Below are 21,134 nucleotides of genomic sequence, written 5' to 3'. Positions count from 1 at the left end.
GCCCACATCTGCAATTTTACCCTGCACAGCCTTCACACACTAACTGTTGTCAGCATCAGTCTTAAAAAGACACATAAATAGCAGAAAGAACACAAACTTTTGTGTGGTTTGAAATATATCTCATTTGTTAGTGAATGGCTGGAAAAGAACGAGGGAGGAGGGAAGGACAACGTATTAAGGAAACACTGGCCTAAGTACCAGCCAAATGCCCCCAAGTTAGTGCCTTTAACATAATAATTTTTGCTTTCCTTTTCTTTTTTTAAAGATTTTATTTATTTCTCTGACAGAGAGAGAGACAGCGAGAGCAGGAACACAAGCAGGGAGAGTGGGAGAGGGAGAAGCAGGCTTCCCGCCGAGCAGGGAGCCCGATGTGGGACTCGATCCCAGGACCCTGGGATCATGACCTGAGCCGAAGGCAGACGCATAACGACTGAGCCACCTAGGCGCCCGCTTTTATTTTCTTGCTCACATGAAGTCAAAACAGGGATTCCTGATAAATAGAGAGCTTTCCTATAACATTTCCTGTAAGTGATAATGCAGTTCCTTCTTTCTCATGGCTTTGCCATTTTCAGTATGTGACTTGTCAGGGCTCCCCAGTGATGGGAAATCACAGTGGGTTGTGATCTGGAGGTTTGCATGGTCCAGGCCTAGGAGTGCCATACATCTCCTTTGCTCATTTGCCACCGGCAAACGTTCAGTCACACTGTTACACACAGAACTCCAAGGCAGGCCGAGAGATGGTGCAGGTATGTGATCTGAAAAAAAAAGAAGAGTAGTTTGATGTTATGGCTTGTTGTTCTGGACTTGAGCACCACAGAAAGGTGAGCAGCAACCTGGTAGTGATAAAGAGAAACTACTGGCCACTCGTACAGTTAAGCCAGCATTATCTTTAATTCTCTTTTCTCTACTTATTCTTATTAATGCTTTCCTCTTTCACAGCCTTTAATTTTTGTTTTTAGGTTTGAGAGGGAGCCAGAACAGCAACTTAAAAATAACAGAAACCAACCTGCCAACCTCTCAAAAATGAAGGTGAAATCAGGACATCTTGGTGGGTCTCAGTCAGTAATTGTCTGACTCTTGATTTCGGCTCAGGTCATGATCTCAGGGTCCTGGGATCCAGCCCACATGGGGCTCTGTGCTCAACAGGGAGTCTGCTTGAGGATTTTTCTTCCTCTGCCCCTCCCCCCATGCATGATCTTTCTCTCTCTCTCTCAAATAAATAAATAAATCTTTTTAAAAAATGAAGGTGAGGGGCACCTGGGTGGCTCAGTTGGTTAAGTGACTGCCTTCCGCTCCAGTCGTGATCCCAGGGTTCTGGGATCGAGAGCCCCACGTCGGTCTCCCTGTTCAGCGGGGAGCCTGCTTCTCCCTCTCCCTCTGCCTGCCACTCCCCCTGCTTGTGCTCTCTCTCTCTCTGTCAAATAAATAAATAAAATCTTTTAAAAAAATTAAAAATAAAAGTGAAATAAATACATACTACACATAGTAAGATGGTAGATCTAAACCCAACTCAGCAATCCTACTTCTTGATATTGACTCAAATGAGATAAAATGTTATGTCCACACAAAAACTAGTAAGCAAGGTTGCAAATTTTTTGTAAGTTTATATAAGTTATAAGCAACTCAAATATTCATCACCTTGTGAATGGATGAATAAAATACAGTAAATCCATACAATAAAATACAGCAATAAGGAACAACCTACTTATACATGCAAAGACATGAATGAATTTCATTATTATGCTAAGGGGAAGAAGCCATCCACAAAAAACTACATACTACATGATTCCATTTATATGAGGTTCTAGAAAAAGCAAAACAGCAGCACCAGAAAGCAGATCAGTGGTTGCCAGAAGCTGCAGGGGCAGGAAGAGGATTGACTACAAAGAGGTAATAAAGGAACTTTTGGGGTGTGAGGGAATTGTTCTATACCTTGATTGTGTGTATGGTTACAAAACTGTATACATTGAATTATACATTTAAAATTGTCCCTCAGTAAAGTTGACATTAAAATGAATTAATAATTTGACAATCGTATCTTTAAAAACAGCAAGTTGACATTACAAGTGAGCTAGTGAATACCTTTCTTTAGAATTTTATTTATTTATTTGAGAGAGAGCGAGAGAGAGCATGAGTGGGGGAGGGGCAGAGGGAGAGTGAGCAGCAGACTCTCCATTGGGCAGGGAGCCTGATGCGGGACTCCATCCCAGGACCCTGGGATCATGACCTGAGCCAAAGGCAAACGCTTAACGGACTGAGCCACCCAGGCGCCCCACTAGTGAATACCCTTGAAATAAGACCCAGCGTGGGGAGAAGGGTAACTCATTGGGAGAATGTGAGGGGAGAAGATCGGTAGAATAACCCATGTTGCAGGAATCCTGGGACTGAGCGTATTAATAGAGGCCCTAATCCCCTCTCTATAGGTGTCTATTAAAATGTCCCTGAGAGTTTTGGCTACTCTCTTAACAGAAAAAGTGACTTCATGACAGCTAGTTTACTAACTGATTTCATGGTGAAGGCATCAGGTAATATGGCAAGTTGGAATACCCTTGTGTTTGCTACCTAGCTCCAAACAGCAAACAAACAGGCCTCATTTAACTAATTGAGGCCAACTGGTTCGGGTCTTAAGCAGTCACTGGATTAGAACAGATGACACATGCTTTTGAGATAGATGTGTATAAACCATTTTAGAGCCTGAGGCAGAGCATATCATACTACATGTGGAGCAGCATGGGCCACAGCTAGGGAAGGAAAGCAAACTTTAAACCAAGGAACAAGTTGATGGTAATGCCAAATGTAAAGTTAGAAGAGGGCGCTGAAAATGCACCTGTCCACTTCTAAGGTTCATTAATGGGTGTAGAAGCTGGATAGTTTTAAAACCTTTCTAAACAGGTAAATGCAGTTGATTTTTCTTTCTATCTGCTTACTATATAATCTCTCATTTAACTGCTTGATTTTTATTAGTGTATTATTGGTATATTTAAATTAAAAAAATAAAAGTAATATATGAGGGAGATTTATAAGAAAATTTGAGCAAATGCAGAAATGTATAAAAAAGAAAATTGAAAACATCTTTTCCCATTGCCCATGCCTACTGTCCTCTAGAAACATAATTCATGGTAAAGTGTCTTGATTTTTGTATAAATGTGACTTTATGCTGTAGCACCTAAGATTTTGAGATTTATTTCTTTTTTTTTTAAGATTTTATTTATTTTTGAGAGAGAGAGAGCTCACATGCAAGCAAAGGGAGGGAGAGGGACAAGCAGACTCTGTGCTGAACGCTGAGCCCAGTATGCGGGCTCGATCCCACTACCTCGAGATCATGACCTGAGCCGAAATGAAGAATTAGACACTCAACCAACTGAGCCATCCAGGCTTCCCGAGATTTATTTCTAATTCTCATACATATTTATATCATCTAGCATCACTGATTTTTTTTTCTGTAAAAACTTTGCTTTCCCATTTGCCTTGACCATTCTCCATTATCTCAGTTAGAGGCATACCATTCATGTATAGGCACAAGGCAAAATGTTAGGATCATTCTTGATTCCTTTTTTTGCAAAATTATACTCCAAAGCCATCAACAAATATCTTCAGACCCGCTCCCAAAATATTTTCAATGTTCCACAACTTACCACATCTACTACTACCACACCTAGAGTGAAGGCCCCATTTCTCTCCTAACTAGTTTCCCTGATTCCACTTCTACCTTTTAAAGTCTGTGTTCGTGGAATTATGTCCTATCCCTGCTAAAAACCATCCAGTGACTTTCTGGACACTGGACTGAAATCCAGACTTCTTCATGGCCTACAAAGCCTGATGTTTGGCCTTTGGCTACTTCTCTGATCTCATCTTGTCCTTCTCTCCCTCTAGTTTTCCTCCTTGCTGTTCTGAAAATAAATTCAATGCATTTCTTTCTGAAGATCTTTTGTGTTTGGTTGGTTTTTGCTTTTTATTCTATCTGAAATGTTTTTCCTCAGAACTTTGTGTGGCTCATTCTTTTATATTACTCAGCAATCTGCTTAAATGTCACCTCCTCAAAAAGTTCTTGCTCTATAATATCACCCCATCCCATCATAACATTAATCCCCTTATCCTACTTCTTGGTCTTTCTAGCATTTACCACCACTTGAAAATAATGTATATACCTATTATATTGTCTATCAGACACACAAGTGTTTACTCCATGAGGGCATAGACTTAGTTTATTAATTATAATACTTACATCCCTAGAAGAGTGCCTATTATAGAATAAGCACTAAATATTTTTTGAATGAATGAACCTTCAGCCTGTCTAGCTATTTAGATAGTTTAACGAAGAGCTTTCTACTTCATTGAACTGTTCTCACTACTGTGATTACCAAGCACAGATCAATTGGAGATATCTGTTATTTTTCTCTTTGAGACTTGGGCAGAGCTAACCAAAAATAAGTGAACTAAGTCCAGTACTGGTTTTTAATATGTTATCAATAACGTAATACACTAGACTGGGTGATTAATTATGTGTTAGAATCTTTGCCTCAAAGTAGATAAAGAAAAAAAAATAAAGAAAATAGTGTTGATGTTTGTGTATTTCAGAGACTATTTATTCTATTTTTTTTTTAAATATACGATCTCATTTCTCAGGAAATCTTGACAAATATCTTGCTGTGGAAGGTTAGGTCCATCAGTGTCAATCACACATTCATTTGCTCCAGACGCTACCCTGGCTTTCACAACTCTCCAGGCTTGCAGTGTTCTATATTAAGCTGCATCACTCTGATCCAGCTGGTTCTGGAACACTGCCAAAGCTATGGACATCTTCAAAGGCCTTTTTAAAATTGCAGGGTGGAACTGTGTTTCGAGAGTTTGTTTGCCTTCATGATGTAGATGATGAGCTTTCTAAACTTTGGACAGCATTGGTAATAGTTTCATCTATTTATATCAACAAGAATACACGAAAGAACTAAGAAAGGAAAACTTTAACCATTTTTTACATTCCCCAATTTAAACTAATGAGATACGAAATTCAAAAGCACTCCCAAGATATCCTTCCCCCCTCCCAGGATATGTAACAGCTTAATCCATTACGCTGGTCCTGTCATTCACTTGGCAAGATGATACCTAGTCATCAAGTAAAACAGTCAGTTAAGGGAAATGTTTTACTTTGTTCATGGTTGCTAGTGAAATTAGATGATTGGGGGGGGGGGTGGCAGGGAGCAGGGAGAGAGAGAATCCCAGGCAGGCTCCATGCCCAGTGCAGAGCCAGACACGGGGCTCTGTCTCACAACCCTGAGATCATGACCTGAGCCAAAATCAGGAGTCAGATGTTTAACCGATTAAGCCACCCAGTCACCCCCAAATATAGATACTTTAAAGTAAATTTAGGACTTCAGTCCAAAATATCTCCAAACCTGCATTAATGAAAAGATGTCTCCGCTAAATGTTGCCTGCAGGTTTCACATACTCAAGTGGTCCTTACTTTAAGGAAAACAATATAAATCTCAAATATGCCAGTAATTTAATGTAGTAATTAGACATTGATACGATATATAATATTTTGACATGCTTGGCTGTGGAGGGACTAGGACAGGAAGAATGGACTTACTAAAAACCGGGTTGTAAACTTTTGTCTTATGTTGGCAATATAATGAAATCTGTCTAAAGCAGCAATGGTGATAGTACTACTGGGAAGCAAGTCTGATGCAGTGGAGGATCTGCGGGGATTACTCGGCATAAGCTTAAAAGTTGTTTTGTTTTTTTTTAAATTTATTTGCGAGAGAGACAATGGGAGAGAGACAGCATGAGAGGGAGGAGGGTCAGAGGGAGAAGCAGACTCCCCGCCGAGCAGGGCGCCCGATGCGGGACTTGATCCCGGGACTCCAGGATCATGACCTGAGCCGAAGGCAGTCGCTCAACCGACTGAGCCACCCAGGCGCCCAAATAAATAAAATCTTATTTTTTTAAATTTTTTAAAGATTTTTTATTTATTTATCTGAGAGAGAGAATGAGAGACAGTGAGCACGAGAGGGAAGAGGGCAGAGGGCAAAGCAGACTCCCCGCCAAGCAGGGAGCCCGATGTGGGACTCGATCCCGGGACTCCAGGATCATGACCTGAGCCGAAGGCAGTCGCTCAACCGACTGAGCCACCCAGGCGCCCAAAAGTTGGTTTTTTAAAAGGACTGTTTTCTGGATACAGTTATTATATTTGTGGAATTGTCAATTGATTCACATAAAAATTCATGTAATATTAGATCTTCCTAAAGCTGGATTCTCTTCTACTTATTCACTCCTCTCATTTGGTGGGAGGTCAGCTCAGATGTCTTCTCCAACCTATCTTTCTCATGGTAGTGGCCTACGCAGACTGTTCTTTAAACTGGAACATGTTCTGGGATTTTGATGAAACTGTGTAAGAAAACTAGGGGCTTCCCCCTGAGTTGTGCACATGATAGGCACTCTATAAATCCCATTTTCCTTCGTCTTATATGCCATGCTGTCTAATTTCCAAAATGATGTTTGGATTCTATATCATATTGTCTTGTAGTTGCTAGAAAGAGCCATGAAATAAACAGAACATACAGAAAAGCTTTTATCCTTGAGAATCTCTGTTACCACATGTATAGCTTTTCTTAAGAACTTGTTTGTGGAGTGCCTGGCTGGCTCAGTTGGTAGAGCATGCGACTCTTGATCTCAGGGTTGTGAGTTTGAGCCTCATGTTTGTTACCTGTTTGTAACTTTTGAAGGAAATAAAAAGAAAAATTATTCTGTGAGTAGTGGAGTGGTAGAGTTACAATGAAAAGATTCTTGGCAATGTTATTTTGAAGAAAGGAAATAATTCCATACTGAAAACCCCTCAAATCTGGCCAAGTAAATAGCTGTTTTCCACCATTTGGCATATTATCTCTCTTTCAACAAGGTTCTATTGCTCTTCTCATCTCACAGTTTATAGAGATCAAGTAGTCAGGACACTTGAAATTCTAGGGTAGGCCTCAAAAGAAGGAATCAGGAATCGGTCTGAAGGAAAAAGGGAAGTTTGGGTTAGTTGATCCATGATTGTATTTTTTTGCTGTTTATTAAAGGACATATGGGCAAATATGAAAGTGAGTTCTTCCTCTATGTGAGTAAATGTAATTGTACTATATATTAATTTTATAAACCTATCACCATTGAGTTTTGAAAAAAATTCATCACTTTAAATCATGATTCAACATAGAGATTTTTAAATTAAATCAATACATACATGGGGCGCCTGGGTGGCTCAGTTGGTTAAGCGACTGCCTTCGGCTCAGGTCATGATCCTGGAGTCCCAGGATCGAGTCCCACATCGGGCTCCCTGCTCAGCAGGGGTTCTGCTTCTCCCTCTGCCCTCTTCCCTCTCGTGCTCTCTGTCTCTCATTCTCTCTCTCTCTCAAATAAATAAATAAAATCTTTAAAAAAAAAAAATCAATACATACTTATTGAGCACTTACTATGTGGCAGATACCCTTTCTAAACTTTCTAAACTCCAGTGTCCTCATCTGTGTGATTAAAAACTGTAGCTACCTCATAGGGTTGTTATGAGAATATGCATTTAAAACACCTAACCTGGGCGCCTGGGTGGCTCAGTTGGTTAAGCGACTGCCTTCGGCTCAGGTCATGATCCTGGAGTCCCGGGATCGAGTCCCACATCGGGCGCCCTGCTCGGCAGGGAGTCTGCTTCTCCCTCTGACCCTCCTCCCTCTCATGCTCTCTGTCTCTCATTCTCTCTCTCTCAAATAAATAAATAAAATCTTAAAAAAAAAAATAAATAAAAAATAAAAAAATAAAAATAAAACACCTAACCTAGTACATGGCACACAGTAAGCACACAATAAAGAGGGCCATTATTATTTGTTATTCTTCTTAAATGCCTTAAAACAGATTCCAGAAACAAAAAGCGATGACAGATATAAAAGCCATAGATCTTACAGCAGGCTGTGATAATAAAAGATCTCCTTAAGCTAGATATGAAAAAACATATGTGGTTACACTAAGAAACACATCTACTCACTTATTAAATATTTAATGAACACTTACTATATGCCAATCACTGTGGCAAGTGCTGGGGATATTAGTGAACAAGATAAACAAATTATGCCCTCCTGGTGCTTATGGTCTAGAAGGCAACAATGACATTAAACAATTAAACAATTAAACTCAAATGCTCTATAATTACTATCATAACAAGAGCTATGAAGGAAAAGTGCCAGTGCTATAAAAGTCTAAATACAGCGTGGTTGGGGGTGGGGTGGATAATTTAGTTTGAACAGTCAGAGAAGGCTGCCCCAGGGAAATGACATTTAAGCTGAGATCTAGAGTCAACAAGACAAATTGGTAGAGGTGGTGTTGATAGAACACAGTAAAGTAATTCAAAGGTATAAACAAAACCACAAAAAAGATCTCATTTCAGCCAAAGATGTTTTTACTTTAAAATAATAGAACATTTCTAAAGGTCCTTAAAATTTGAAACTATTATTATAGGGTTCTTACTAGATTATTTGTCTCAATATGAACATTAAGAAAATGTTATTTAGCAAAATACCCTTAAAGGGATCCATCTGTTACAATTCAGGTGTTGTGTGCATAAAAAGCTAGAATGACAAATTGGTCTCACTAAACTCCAGGCTTCGGAGGCATGAGGTAAACAGAAATGGATAAGGTTTTATTTGCTTTGGGGAGTTTTTTATTTGTTTGTATTTTTAGGCATCGTTAAGTGGAAAGAACATTGAATCTGACGTCAGGAGGTCTGAGTTCTATTTCTGTTATTCCCTCACTGGGGAGCCATAGGCAAGGCCTTCAAGCTACAGCCCCCTCTTCTGTAAAGAGGGGTATTACTTACAAAAGCCCTGCATTACAGAAGCTTAGCTGAGGAGCTCTGTTAGCTCAGGTCATAGCCTGATGGTATGGATTGGGGTCAGAGGATTCCTGAAACTTTTCTTCTTTCATCTAAACATCTGTTTGCTGCTCTGTTCTGGCTTTATGACAGTAAATGTCCAGGCTTCTCATTACCTTAAGACTGAAAGGAGAGGGGCGCCTGGGTGGCTCAGTCGTTAAGCCAAAGTGCCTTTGGCTCAGGTCGTGATCCCAGGGTGCTGGGATCGAGCCTCAGACGGGGCTCTCTGCTCCGTGGGAAGCCTGCTTCTCTCTCTCCCACTCCCCCTGCTTGTGTTCCCTCTCTCGCTGTATCTCTCTCTGTCAAATAAATAAATAAAATCTTTAAAAAATAAGACTGAAAGAGAAAGAGAAAAGAAAAGATCAGCAGCTTTTGGTAACAGTCATGGAACAAAAAACTGATAGGAGCAAAAGTTAACTTGAGAGTTAAGAGGACAGTATGGGAATTGAATATTTATCACCTCACTTACATGAGTCTTTTATCTTCTGGGTGGTGCTTGGGGTCCTGTTACTGGAAATAATGACACTACTGTGAGAATCAAGCAGACTGTTCCTTATTCGCTCAGAGTTTTTCCTTCTTGCTTTTCTTCCTAAGGGACTTTCTGCCTTCTCCCAGCCCTTTCTCCTTTCTTTTTTGGCTTCCTTGTCTCCTTTCCTTTGTTTTCCCTGCCACTCTTTTTCCCTGATCCTTTCACTTTCCCCTCTCTATTGCTTCACCCCACAAGGACACAATCATTAATTAAGACCCTTAATAACTGAAGCAAAAATGTATTGTAAGGGGCGTCTGGCTGGCTCAGTTGGTGGAGCATGAGACTCCTGGTCTCAGGGTTGTAAGTTCAGGCCCCACACTGGCTGTAGAGATTACTTTAAAATATTTTTAAAAAATGTATTTTAATAAAAGCCTTAAAAATTATAATCAGTTGTTATGACTACATAGTACAAAGCCAATCTGTCAACAAATATCATCCAAAGGTCACTGTTCATGTCACCCAATCCTATCTGCAAGATTTCCATTTGCAATAAAGTAATATCCTACCACTCACATGGTGGTACTTACAAGTTTTTAAGGGAAAAAATGTGAAGAATAGAAAGCATTGTATTTACGCTCTGTGTGTATGCCACTGAGCTAAAAATGTCATGCTCTGATATTGTCAGATGATCTTATTGTCATTTTGCAGGTGGGTTCTCCTAAGAAATTACTTGTCAATCCATAACAGTTGTAAATATATAGATAAAAAAAATAAACACAGGTAAATAAATCTGAGGAAAAAAATAGAAGATTGCTTTAGATTTTGTGTAACTAACCAGGGAATTTTTTTTTTAAATTTTTTTTTTTTAAAGATTTTATTTATTTATTTGAGAGAGAGAGAATGAGAGAGAGCACATGAGAGGGGGGAGGGTCGGAGGGAGAAGCAGACTCCCTGCAGAGCAGGGAGCCCGATGCGGGACTCGATCCAGGGACTCCAGGATCATGACCTGAGCCGAAGGCAGTCGCTTAACCACAACTGAGCCACCCAGGCGCCCAAATTCCCAACCAGGGAATTTTTTAACTTGAAAACTAAAAAGTAAATTGTTTTCAGGGAAATTATTTATGCCCAACATTATCTTATATTTGTATAAAACATAACCAAACATCATTATTTCTTTTTTTTTATTATTTTAAAAATATTTTTATTTATTTATTTGAGAGAGAGCGTGAGCATGAGAGAGAGCATGAGTGGGGTGTGGGGGCACGGGGAGAAGCAGACTCTCCGCTGAGCAGGGAGCCCAACTTGGAACTCGATCCCAGGACCCTGGGATCATGATCTGAGCTGAAGGCAGACGCTTAACCAACTGAGTCACCCAGGCGCCCAAACATCATTATTTCTGAGATGTTTCTGATACTTAAATGCTACAGCAAGGAAATGCTGTAGGAGCATCTCCACTAATTTGTCACCACATGGTCTACTAGCCAACCATCTTGCAACACACCAGCAGAGAAGGAAACTGCTCTTCGCAAATGCCAGAATCAGAATGTGTTGGCAATTCATGAGGGTACACTGAAATGCTCTCCAATTTTCTTTGGTTGGAATTGATTTTTAAGAATTCATATAATTGGCAGGCTGGTTGAGCGAGCCAAATTATTATGGATTTGGCTGGGTTAGAAATGAAGTCACTCAGAACAAATGAAGTCATGAAACCTGTGCCTGTTGCTGAATGCTTCTTACTATTCTTTTGTTACCTCATATGAGAGAGAGCTAATGAAATAGAAGTTCTAATCATATAATCTGAGAACTCTTGAAATTGTTTCACTTCTTAACTCTTTGATAAAAGAGAATATAGCAATAAATTGGTAGCATGTGCATGCACAAAAGAGAAACAAATCTATTTTGTTGATTTTATAAACAATAGAATGAACAAGCTTGGAAAAAGATGAAAAAAAATTTTTTTTCTGGTGTTCAAGTTGGAAATCTAAGCAAGAACTTTGATTCTTTAGGAAGGCATCCCATAGAGTTTGGTTAATAGGCCAGTCTTTCTTTTAGCAATCCCAGAAAAAAAACCCCAAGAGTCCTTTCCCTGAAATCTGTAAAAACAGGACCAAAAATTATATTTTGTGTTTTGCCAGTATTCCAATCTAAATGACCTGAGGGATGGTAGAGAGCACACCGAGGAGTCCATAGTTTCCAAGTAGATTTCTTCCTGAACATCAGCCAGGGGCCTGGGAGTTTCCCTCAAAAAGGAAGACATTAATTTAAAAGCTACTTAGGAAGGTAAACTACAATATTAGAAATTAGATATCTTCATGGTGGTGTGTTTTAATGGTAGAAAAAAAAAAAAAAGAAATCAGGAGCTTTAACAAGGAAAAGTTTGAAACTAAGCTCTTGTTAGTGTTCTCCAACTGTGGCCTGAGAACAGTATGTTATGAACATCCTATGTCACCTACTGAAGTGATCACCCAATGATTATCTGGTTATCCCAACTGAATGAGGTTCTCTTTAACTTCTTCCACCTCTTTTTACTCTGATTCTACTCCGGATAAGCAAACTTCTTACCTAAATTTTATTTTTCAATTGGACTTCCCTGGAAGTAAAATGATCTGAATATTCCAGATTGCTTCACAAGTATCCTTTTTTTAATTTACAATAAACTTCTGGGTTTCTCATCAACTTCTAGTGAGCTTTATTTTTAGCATAAATGAGTCCCTGAGAGTGTGCCTATTCTGCAGTTGTACCAATAAAAATGAATTTCCGAATATGCTTGGTTTTAATTGATAGAGACTTCATAAAGAATAATTTGCTCTGAGAGTTTCAATCTGAAAAAAACCTGCCTAGTGTTCTCTTTCTAACCAACCCTTTAAGTGCGACATGACTGAACTAAAAACCACATCCTTCATTTAAACTGAATAATAGTTTGTGAAATCTTGTCATATATAAAATTATCTTTGTTTAAAGCTATGTATAAAACTTTAAGATTATATATTAATGCTGATAATTATTGAGCCTTGATAATGGATACATTGGGAGTTCATTATAACATTCTTTCTGTAATAAAACGTATGTTTGGGGCACCTGGATGGCTCAGTCAGTTAAACATCTGCCTTTGGCTCAGGTCATGATCCTAGGATCCTAGGATTGAGCCCCACATTGGGTTCCCTGCTCAGCGAGGAGCCTGCTCTCCCTCTGCCCCTCCCCCGCTTTTGCTCTCTCTCTTTCTCTCTCTCTCAAATAAACAAATAAAATCTTTAAAAAAGTGTATGTTTGAAATTTCTTAATAAAAAGTACAGCAAAAAATTAAAAAATACCAGGAGATTTCAAAACCATCTTCAAAGAACGTTCTAAAATTGAGGTAATGTGGTTTGTTCTCTGCCTGGATTTTCAGTGTTATTTGTCTCCACAACAAGCAAAACTTTAGCTCAAGTTACTCAGGCAATGCTATCAGGTGTCTACCAGCTCTGCCTCTTGCTGTGGGCTGTTTCTTTGCCAGGAGGCACTATATTTGGATCTACGTGTAACGGTTGATACTTTGGCTCAAGTCGTAAGAACCAACTCATTTCTTTTCTAGGAGGGGTTGATACTTGTTTGTCCCTGCTGATCATATTGAAATATCTGTGAAATAGATAAGATTTTGATTTTCATGGGGGTATTTCTGCCCTCTTGATAAAAAACCTCCTAGAAGTTCTCTTTGTACTCCAAGGCCTCTGTCCCCTTGTGTATGATAGGATCTCTTGGTCAAAATTTTTATATGCTTCTGTCTTTGGGTCAGAAACACTTTAGTGTTACAGAGACTAAGTTCTGAAATGACAACACGTTGATTTAACTGTTATATAAACATAAGTATATATTTAATAATATAAAATTTAAAGTATTATAAATTTAATAAATAATATAAACAATATAAAATTCTATTAAATATAAAAAAAGTCTGTAAGAATTTTGTCAAGGAATCTGACCAGATAGATATAAAGAAAACAAGAAATGTCTTCATCTTTTTTTCTCCTAAGGATTAAATCCTACATAGAAAGACTTATTGGCCTAATAAATTTCATTTAACAAAATGTTCAGTTGATGTTAATTTAGGAAATGTGTCTCATTTACTTCAATGTGGTATTTGTTTTGCCCATTTTATCACAGTGCTTTTTGTTACATTAGTTTAACTTTTGTGTTGAATGTGTTTGTTTAAAAATCTATCAAAATTATCTTTTAATGTTTAATACTGCTTTGATTAAGACCACACTATTACATTTGATTAAGGTGTATCTATATCAAGTACCTGGGTTAAATTAAAAAATAAAATAAAATCTAGGACAAATTTGAATACTGTATTTTTCAGATTTAATTTGGATGTTTGACTTTGTATTGATGGAACAACTATATATATATGTTCTCAAATTTTCCTTTCTAGAAGAAATTCATAGAGAAAGCCAAATATTCTGTGGAGATTATAATTTGATTTTTTTCACTCTTTTTCACATAATAAAAAATAAGTTACTATTATCAAGAGGTCTCATTCTTTAGGGAAGGCTATGAATCTTAATGGAAATAATGGTTTCAGCTTAAAATATTTAAAGAAAGTATTCTTTACTATCAGGTTTACAGATTTATCTCTTAATCCTGAAATTACCTTTATTATGATCAATCTTTTTACTTTATTGTCACTCCCCTAATATTCCTTGTCAGTTATGCAAAAACATAAGAATAGTCAAGGAACTTTACATCTTGAATTGAGAACCACATTGGGTTGAATCCGACTTGCATGAAAAGAAAATTTCAGAGATATAAACTTCCATAATACACTCTGTAAAAGCAGCCACATTTCAGTTACGTACATGTACTCTATAGTCAAATTGTTAGGGTTCAAAGCCTGGTTCTGCCTACACTAGTCAGCTGTACAAATGTGAGTAAGTTATATTAACTCTGTTCTTTCATTTCCTTATCTGAAAATAATAGTACCTATCTCCTACAGTTGCTTTATACAAGTAAATCAATACGTATAAAGAATTCAGAAGAATATCTAGCTAGTAATGGCTATTATTCAAAATTTCAGTTTGTTCCAAAGATATTTGTTATGTGAATATGAGAATTTCCATAACAATATATGTGTGTATAACAGTGTTATGTGTATTAGCACGTGCTAAAAATGCTACTCCTGATTTTCACTTCATTATAAACGTAAAATGTTTTCATAGAAAGTTTGGGAAGTACAAAAAGCAAATAGAAGCATAATAAAATTATATCAAGTTTCACCATCCAGAGGCAACTATCGATAATATTTATAGCTACACTTTTTCCATGAATTTTTAAATGTAAGTTTTAGTGTCTAAAATAATAATATTTAAGTGGAAATGGGTGGATTTATTATTTATACATAGCACACTGCAGTTACTTTGTTAAAGCTTTTAAATTCTGAGAAGAAGCAGACATCAAACTTTTGGCTAAAGTATTAAAAATATTAAAAATATTTTGTCGTGTAAAATAATCAGATTATGAAAATACTGAAAGATTCCAGGTTCATATCTCATAGATTAAAAAAAAAAGTCTATCTTACTTTCTTCATCAGTTAACCTCTACGCAACTGGCAGAAAGTGGCTTTGAGGAATTTCCCAGAATAACTTTATTCTGAAATTTAATGTCAATAGGTCTCTGCATATTACACAGGTTGGCAGAATTTGATATGATGTGTAAATTGGATATTATTAGTAGAATTCAGTTTAGTTTTTGTATATGTTATTGATCCATGGTCATTCCTTCGTATTATTCCTTATCCTAAAACAATTCTATGCTTTAATTAGATTTTTGACGAGTTGATTCATCATTCTTTGTATTACATCCCTTTACATTTTGGCTAGGAATGGCATACTTTACTGCATTCCACTGTGACTACCCATGTGGATACCTTCCAATGAAAATATTAGTTTCCTTGCTTTTCCCAGAGTGTGTAAACGGATTTTAAAAACACTTAGTGGAGGTACTGTCCTTTGGGTGGAGAGATTTTACTGTAAATAAAGCATGTCAAGATCAGATTTCCCCAAGGATCTTTCTAATGCAAAATACCACTTGTTTAAATGCCCTTATTTGTACACTAGCCTTGTTAATAATTATGTCTTCATAGCTCCACCATTGCTGGAGAGATACAAGGAAAAGCTTGAGAAATTCTAAACCCAGACAATGTGAAAGACTACCTAAAGGATCAGAAGAGATTACATCAGTAGTTTGGGACAAAACTATAAATTAAAGAAATTGATACTTAAAAAACAATTTAAAATTAATCTTGGGCTATTAAAAATTTATATTATTAATATATATAAAATTTGTATTATCATGAAGTTAATTAATGTGTGTGGTTTTTTAAAAAGATTTTATTTATTTATTTGATAGAGAGAGAAACACAGCAAGAGAGGGAACACAAACAGGGGCAGAGGGAGAGGGAGAAGCAGGCTTCCTGCAGAGCGGGGAGGTGGATGCAGGGCTCGATCTCAGGACACCAGGATCACGACCTGAGCCGAAGGCAGATGCTTGACTACTGAGCCACCCAGGCGCCCCAATTAATGTGGTTTTTAAAAACAAGTCTGTGTTGTTTTATTCTCATTATAGGTGTAATAAATATGCTCTACAATTTGAAATATAGAAAATCATAAAGTAAAAGATTAACAGTTTCCCAATCCTACCTCCCAAAGATAACTCTGGTTAATTGTTTACCCTATATGCATAGACAAGGTCTAGATTTAAGATGTATTTTGTTTGTGATTCAGAATAATCACCTTTGCTAGCTCTTTTAAAAATTGGTTAAAAGTTGACAATGCGGAAAGAAAGCACTTATCTCCAGATTTTAAGTGATGGTGGGTCATACCACACTGTAATCTAAAGGAAATGCTTCTAAAAATCCTAAAATGACTAAAAAGTCATCAATTTTTAAAAAATCACAAAAGCAAAAGTCATAATATTTTTACAAAAAGTGACTTTACTTTTAAAATTACATATCAACGGAGTTTAGGGCATGATAGATGCTCAGTAAATAAGTGTGCATAACATTCTAATGATTTATGTGAAGGTACTGATGATAAAAAGAATCACCAATAATGTATTAGTCAGGGTTTTGAGAGGAAACAGATGGTACCCTCGGAGGCGTATAATTGACATACAATAACCTATTAGTATCAGGTGGATAGCAAGTGACCAATATTGAAAATGTTTTAATAAAGGAACACTGCACAGAGGTGTGGGCAGATCTTTCTAACGAGCTCTCACAGTATACATCTAGATCTCTCTTTACAGTTTCCTAAGTTCATTTAGCTCAAATGTATAAGTCATCCTGATCATCCTGATTGAAAGATGGCAGGTTTTTTTCATTTGTCTTTTCTTGGTTTCCTGCTTCTCAACTCTTTTTACATCAAGGCAAACTTAGAAATGGAGGAAAATGGATAAGCCTTCTTCCCAGTCTGCATTACCTCCCAGACTGAGAAGATTAATTTCTTGGCATAACCAACTAATTGGGAAGTTGTGCCCAGGCCTATTTCTCATTTTCTTGACTTTCTTCAAATAACATTTTTTCTTTATATACCAAGCTTTCTCGATTATGTTCTATCTCCTCTCCAAAATCACATATTCTCTATCCTTTCTATCACCAACCAGATGCCTCAAAGAAATGACTTTGAGTAAACCATCGGACTGGCTAAACCTTGATCTTTTTTTTTTTTTTAAGATTTTATTTATTTATTTGACAGAGACACAGCGAAAGAGGGAACACAAGCAGGGGGAGTGGGAGAGGGAGAAGCAGGCTCCCCTCTGAGTAGGGAGCCCGATGTGGGGCTTGATCCCAGGACCCTTAAAGACTGAGCCACCCAGGTACCCCTAAACCTTGATCTTATCATGAGGAATATTCCTTCCCTCCTGAAATCTGAAACTTGGAGCTCTCTGGTACTTTTTTCAGTGCCCTTACTATCCACCCTTTTTATTCATAAATTGGCTTTTTTTTTTTTTCTTACTAAAAACTGCCAGGGAAATGCATTGTCCCTTCAAAAATGTCTCCTCTCTCTTCAACATTAGTTATTAATACCACTCCCCAAAACCAGACTTGAAATCTTGAAGCAGTTTTAAAAAGTTTAAACTTTTTAACTTCTTCCTCGATACCCTATTTATTTACTCAATTGCATAGGCTTCAAGGATCTGCTCCCAGAGCGTTTCCCATCCATTTATTTCTTTCTACTCTCTCTCTCTCTGCTTCTTTAGTGCTTGCCCCTCTTCCCAGCATCCTCTCCATTCTGGATTTTATTTTATTTTTATTTTTTGGGGGGAGGGGCAGAGAGAGGGGGAGAGAGAGAGAGAGAGAGAATCTTAAGCAGGCTCCACCCCCAGCGCAAAGCCTCATGCAAGACTCGATCTCATGAGCCTGAGATCATGACCTGAGCTGAAATCAAGAGTCCAGTGTTTTACCAACTGAGCCACCCAGGCGCCCTGACCATTCTGGATTTTAAACATTAAATATTCATACCTCTGAGTGGTTTGTTTGCCTTTCAGGATTAGGACTTAAAAAGGTGACTTAGAGTAATGTAGGAACTTTTTAAAGACTGGCACTTTACAATTTATTGGGTGCAACCGTAAGAACTTGTCACAGCCATGCCATCTTGTAATTAAAAGTTTGTTATTTCTGAAGTACTGCAAGAGGATAGTAAAATGTTAGAGCAAACATTTATTCACTTGGGTAAATACTGTGTTTAGATGGAATATTCTTAAAAACCCTTCCTTCTAAATTAATCTTTTGATCTACTTTTTCTTTCTCTTGTGCACTGGTTATGATAAAGTGAAACTTTAAACACAGTTTCTTTTGTGGTGAGTTCCTTTGCTTAGCGTGTAGAGTTAACAAGGCTAAGGACACTGGTCTGATTTCCTGATGGATCAGTTATCATCCTGCTTAGTCTGTAGTCACAGACTGTCCTTCAAATCATGGCCAACCATTTCATAAATGTTAGTAATGAACAAGACAGAGAAGGGGATTCAGAATGTCTTGGGAGCAATTCATTCTGAAACAAGTTAAGGCACATCCTCTACCAGAAATGGTTCAGGAATTTTGTCCTGTTTCATATACAAGTGATATACGTACTCATAATAATATACAAGTATTTAATTTCCATAATTTGTTGCAGAATGCATCTCTCTGGCTCCCAACAGTGTTAGCTGCTATAGTTTTCCATCTCCTTTCTCTGGTCTTTAAGCTGGATGGCTTATTGAATTTACCTGAAGAAGTGTGTGGAGATGAAAAGGACATGGTTTTTGGAGTCAGATCTTGTGATCTACTTCTGTCACTCATTAGTTGTGTGCTCTTGGTTAAGTTTCTTCATCTCCACATTTCTGTTTCTTCTGAAAAAATACCTACTTTATATGGTGGTAAGAATTTAAAAAGATAATGTACGTAAGTCACGAAGAACTTAGTCCACATTGAACGCTCAAGTTCTCTACTTTTCTTTGTGATATGTAAATAAATGTAATCAATTGGTTTGGCAAGTTTCATATGGCTACCATTTATTCAACATCTACTTGGTGTCAAGCATGCTGCCAGGTGCTTTATATATATTATCTCTACTCCTCATAATAACCTCAAAAAGTTATTTATAATTATTTCTTAAGGATGAGGGAACTGAGATAAGTTGCTGCTGTCTGGGATGCATGGTTCTCACCTAAGTACATTATACAGTAAATTGGGGATAGAGGGATATTTCTAGGAAAGAGGTTTTTAAGCATTGTAGTTTAATAATTACCTGGATTTGGGGAGGGAGTGTTTTTTAAAAAGGCAGATTCCTAGGGCCCACCTGCAAGGATCCTGGGTCTGGGTAGGGCCCAGGAAAACACAATTTTAACAAGCTGCGTATGTTATTTTGATGCAGCTGTTTTTTTGGAGGACACTTGGATAAATGTATCTGCATTATACCTTACTTTGGTTTTTTTATTCTTACCCCCCTTTAAACCACGAGAGGAGGAGGAGGATTTAGAGGCCGGCTAGCACCTATATGCTAAACTATGAATTTGCTAAGTAAACAACACTCCTCTTACTCTCAGCTCTTCAAGGTGCTTACCCTCTGGTGAAATCTCCTTATGTTACCTGCAATGCTTGATGTCTTCATCAACCTTGTTGATCTAGGTTCATTTTAACTGTATCAACAACAAACATAAAGAGGAGCAGACATGGGACCTTTACAGGCCATTGCCCTGTGGAACTGTCACAAACCGTAATTTCTTGCAACCTCAATTTTCTTAGCTATAAATGGGGATGACCTTTGTCTTATAAAGTTATTGTAAGGATTGCCACACTGTCTGGCACTTGGTAGGTATTTGTAAATGTCACTGTTATTATTTAATTTTGAGGCGAGGTGTCAGACATGATAGCACATATTAATATTAATATAAATAATATGTTGATAATATATAAACATATATTAAAGTGCTCCAGGGGCACCTGGCTGGCTCTGTTGGTGGAGCACAGGACTCTTGATCTCGAGGTTGTGGGTTCCTGCCCCACGTGGGGTATAGAGATTACTTAAAAAAATAAAATCTTAAAAAGAAATAAAGTACTCCAAAACCAGCTTTCACAATAGGAAACTTTTCCTTCCAACATAATCTTTTGGAGAATGTGATGAATGCTACGGAGCAGCGCCATCCAATGAAAATACAGTGCTAGTCACATAGGTAATTTTAAATATCTTAGTATGCACATAAGAAAATGGATGAAATTCATTTTAATAATATACTTTATTCAAATATAAAAATCTTATTCCAACATGCAATCAATATAAAATTATTAATGAGGTATTTTACATCAAAATTTTCATCCTAAGACTTTGAAATTCAGAGTGCTTTTTTGAACTTCTATCATACCTCAGTTCAGGTACTAAGTTTTCAATGGTGAAGTGAAATGTAGTCCTACCCAAACAATAAAGTTGTGTTTGATACAAATGCTACCCTGCTTCAGTTTTTAAATGTCGATTAAAAGTATATAAAACAAAAAATTCAGTGCCTTAGTCAAATAGCCGTATTTCAAATGTTCAATAGACACACATGGCTAGTGGCTACCGTTTTGGTCGGAGCAGTATTGGACTTTGTCCTCTAGAAGGCTGTTCTACATCAAGGGGATTCATGGACCCCATGAAGTTCATCCTTGCTTTACATGCTCCTTGGTTAAAAATTGTCCTTTTCACTTTTTATAACCCAATTCAAGTTTTAAAAAGTAAACAAGTTACTTTCCATATATTCACTGCACATTATTTAAGTTTGTTTATGAATAAATTCCTTGGGATAAATCCAGGAACTTTACAGAAACTGAAGAGTGGGCTACTGATTTGTTGGACTTAGACAATAATGAGGATATACTGGTTGAACGGCTTTTGGCCCTTGCTCTCTATCACTCTCTTCTGGTTTGATCACAGAATTTGACTTCTAGATATTAGGGTTACCGATTTTTACCTTCCTGACAAGCAAACTTCAGGGTCTGCCCTTCTCAGGGCACGTAAAGCTCTCTCCAAAACCAGGCAGTAGTCGCTGAACTTGCATAGCTAGGGATTTATCCAAAGCCCTCTTCTATTTTTAGCCAGAACAACTGCTTGCCGATTCAGAGAAATGCATCCATTACAAAACAGACACGAGGAGCATACCTTCGCCAGGTACTTCTCAAAATCTCCTGATTACTCCCACCGAAACTCGGTAGCTCAATTGTTTTCCTGCGCTGGCTTCAGCTCGCCTCAGCAAGCCCGCGCGCCTGACTCCTGCGTACCCTACTCC

At 37.6% G+C, this 21,134-nt stretch overlaps 1 long non-coding RNA gene across 1 annotated transcript; it reads right to left on the bottom strand.

The window, feature by feature from the left end:
* Positions 1-428: 428 nt before the first annotated feature.
* LOC115941022 (uncharacterized) lies at positions 429-21,094 on the bottom strand. Its single transcript, XR_004075745.2, has 2 exons — positions 21,008-21,094; positions 429-755 (listed from the first exon to the last, which is right to left on the bottom strand). It is a non-coding gene; the product is annotated as an uncharacterized LOC115941022 (long non-coding RNA).
* Between the last annotated feature and the right edge of the window lie 40 nt (positions 21,095-21,134).

Source organism: Leptonychotes weddellii, chromosome 2 (genome assembly GCF_054177405.1).
Source record: "Leptonychotes weddellii isolate Sample4059 chromosome 2, ASM5417740v2, whole genome shotgun sequence".
Lineage (NCBI taxonomy): Eukaryota > Metazoa > Chordata > Mammalia > Carnivora > Phocidae > Leptonychotes > Leptonychotes weddellii.
Note: the sequence above shows the minus strand (reverse complement) of the source record. Positions and strands in the feature narration are given on the sequence as shown.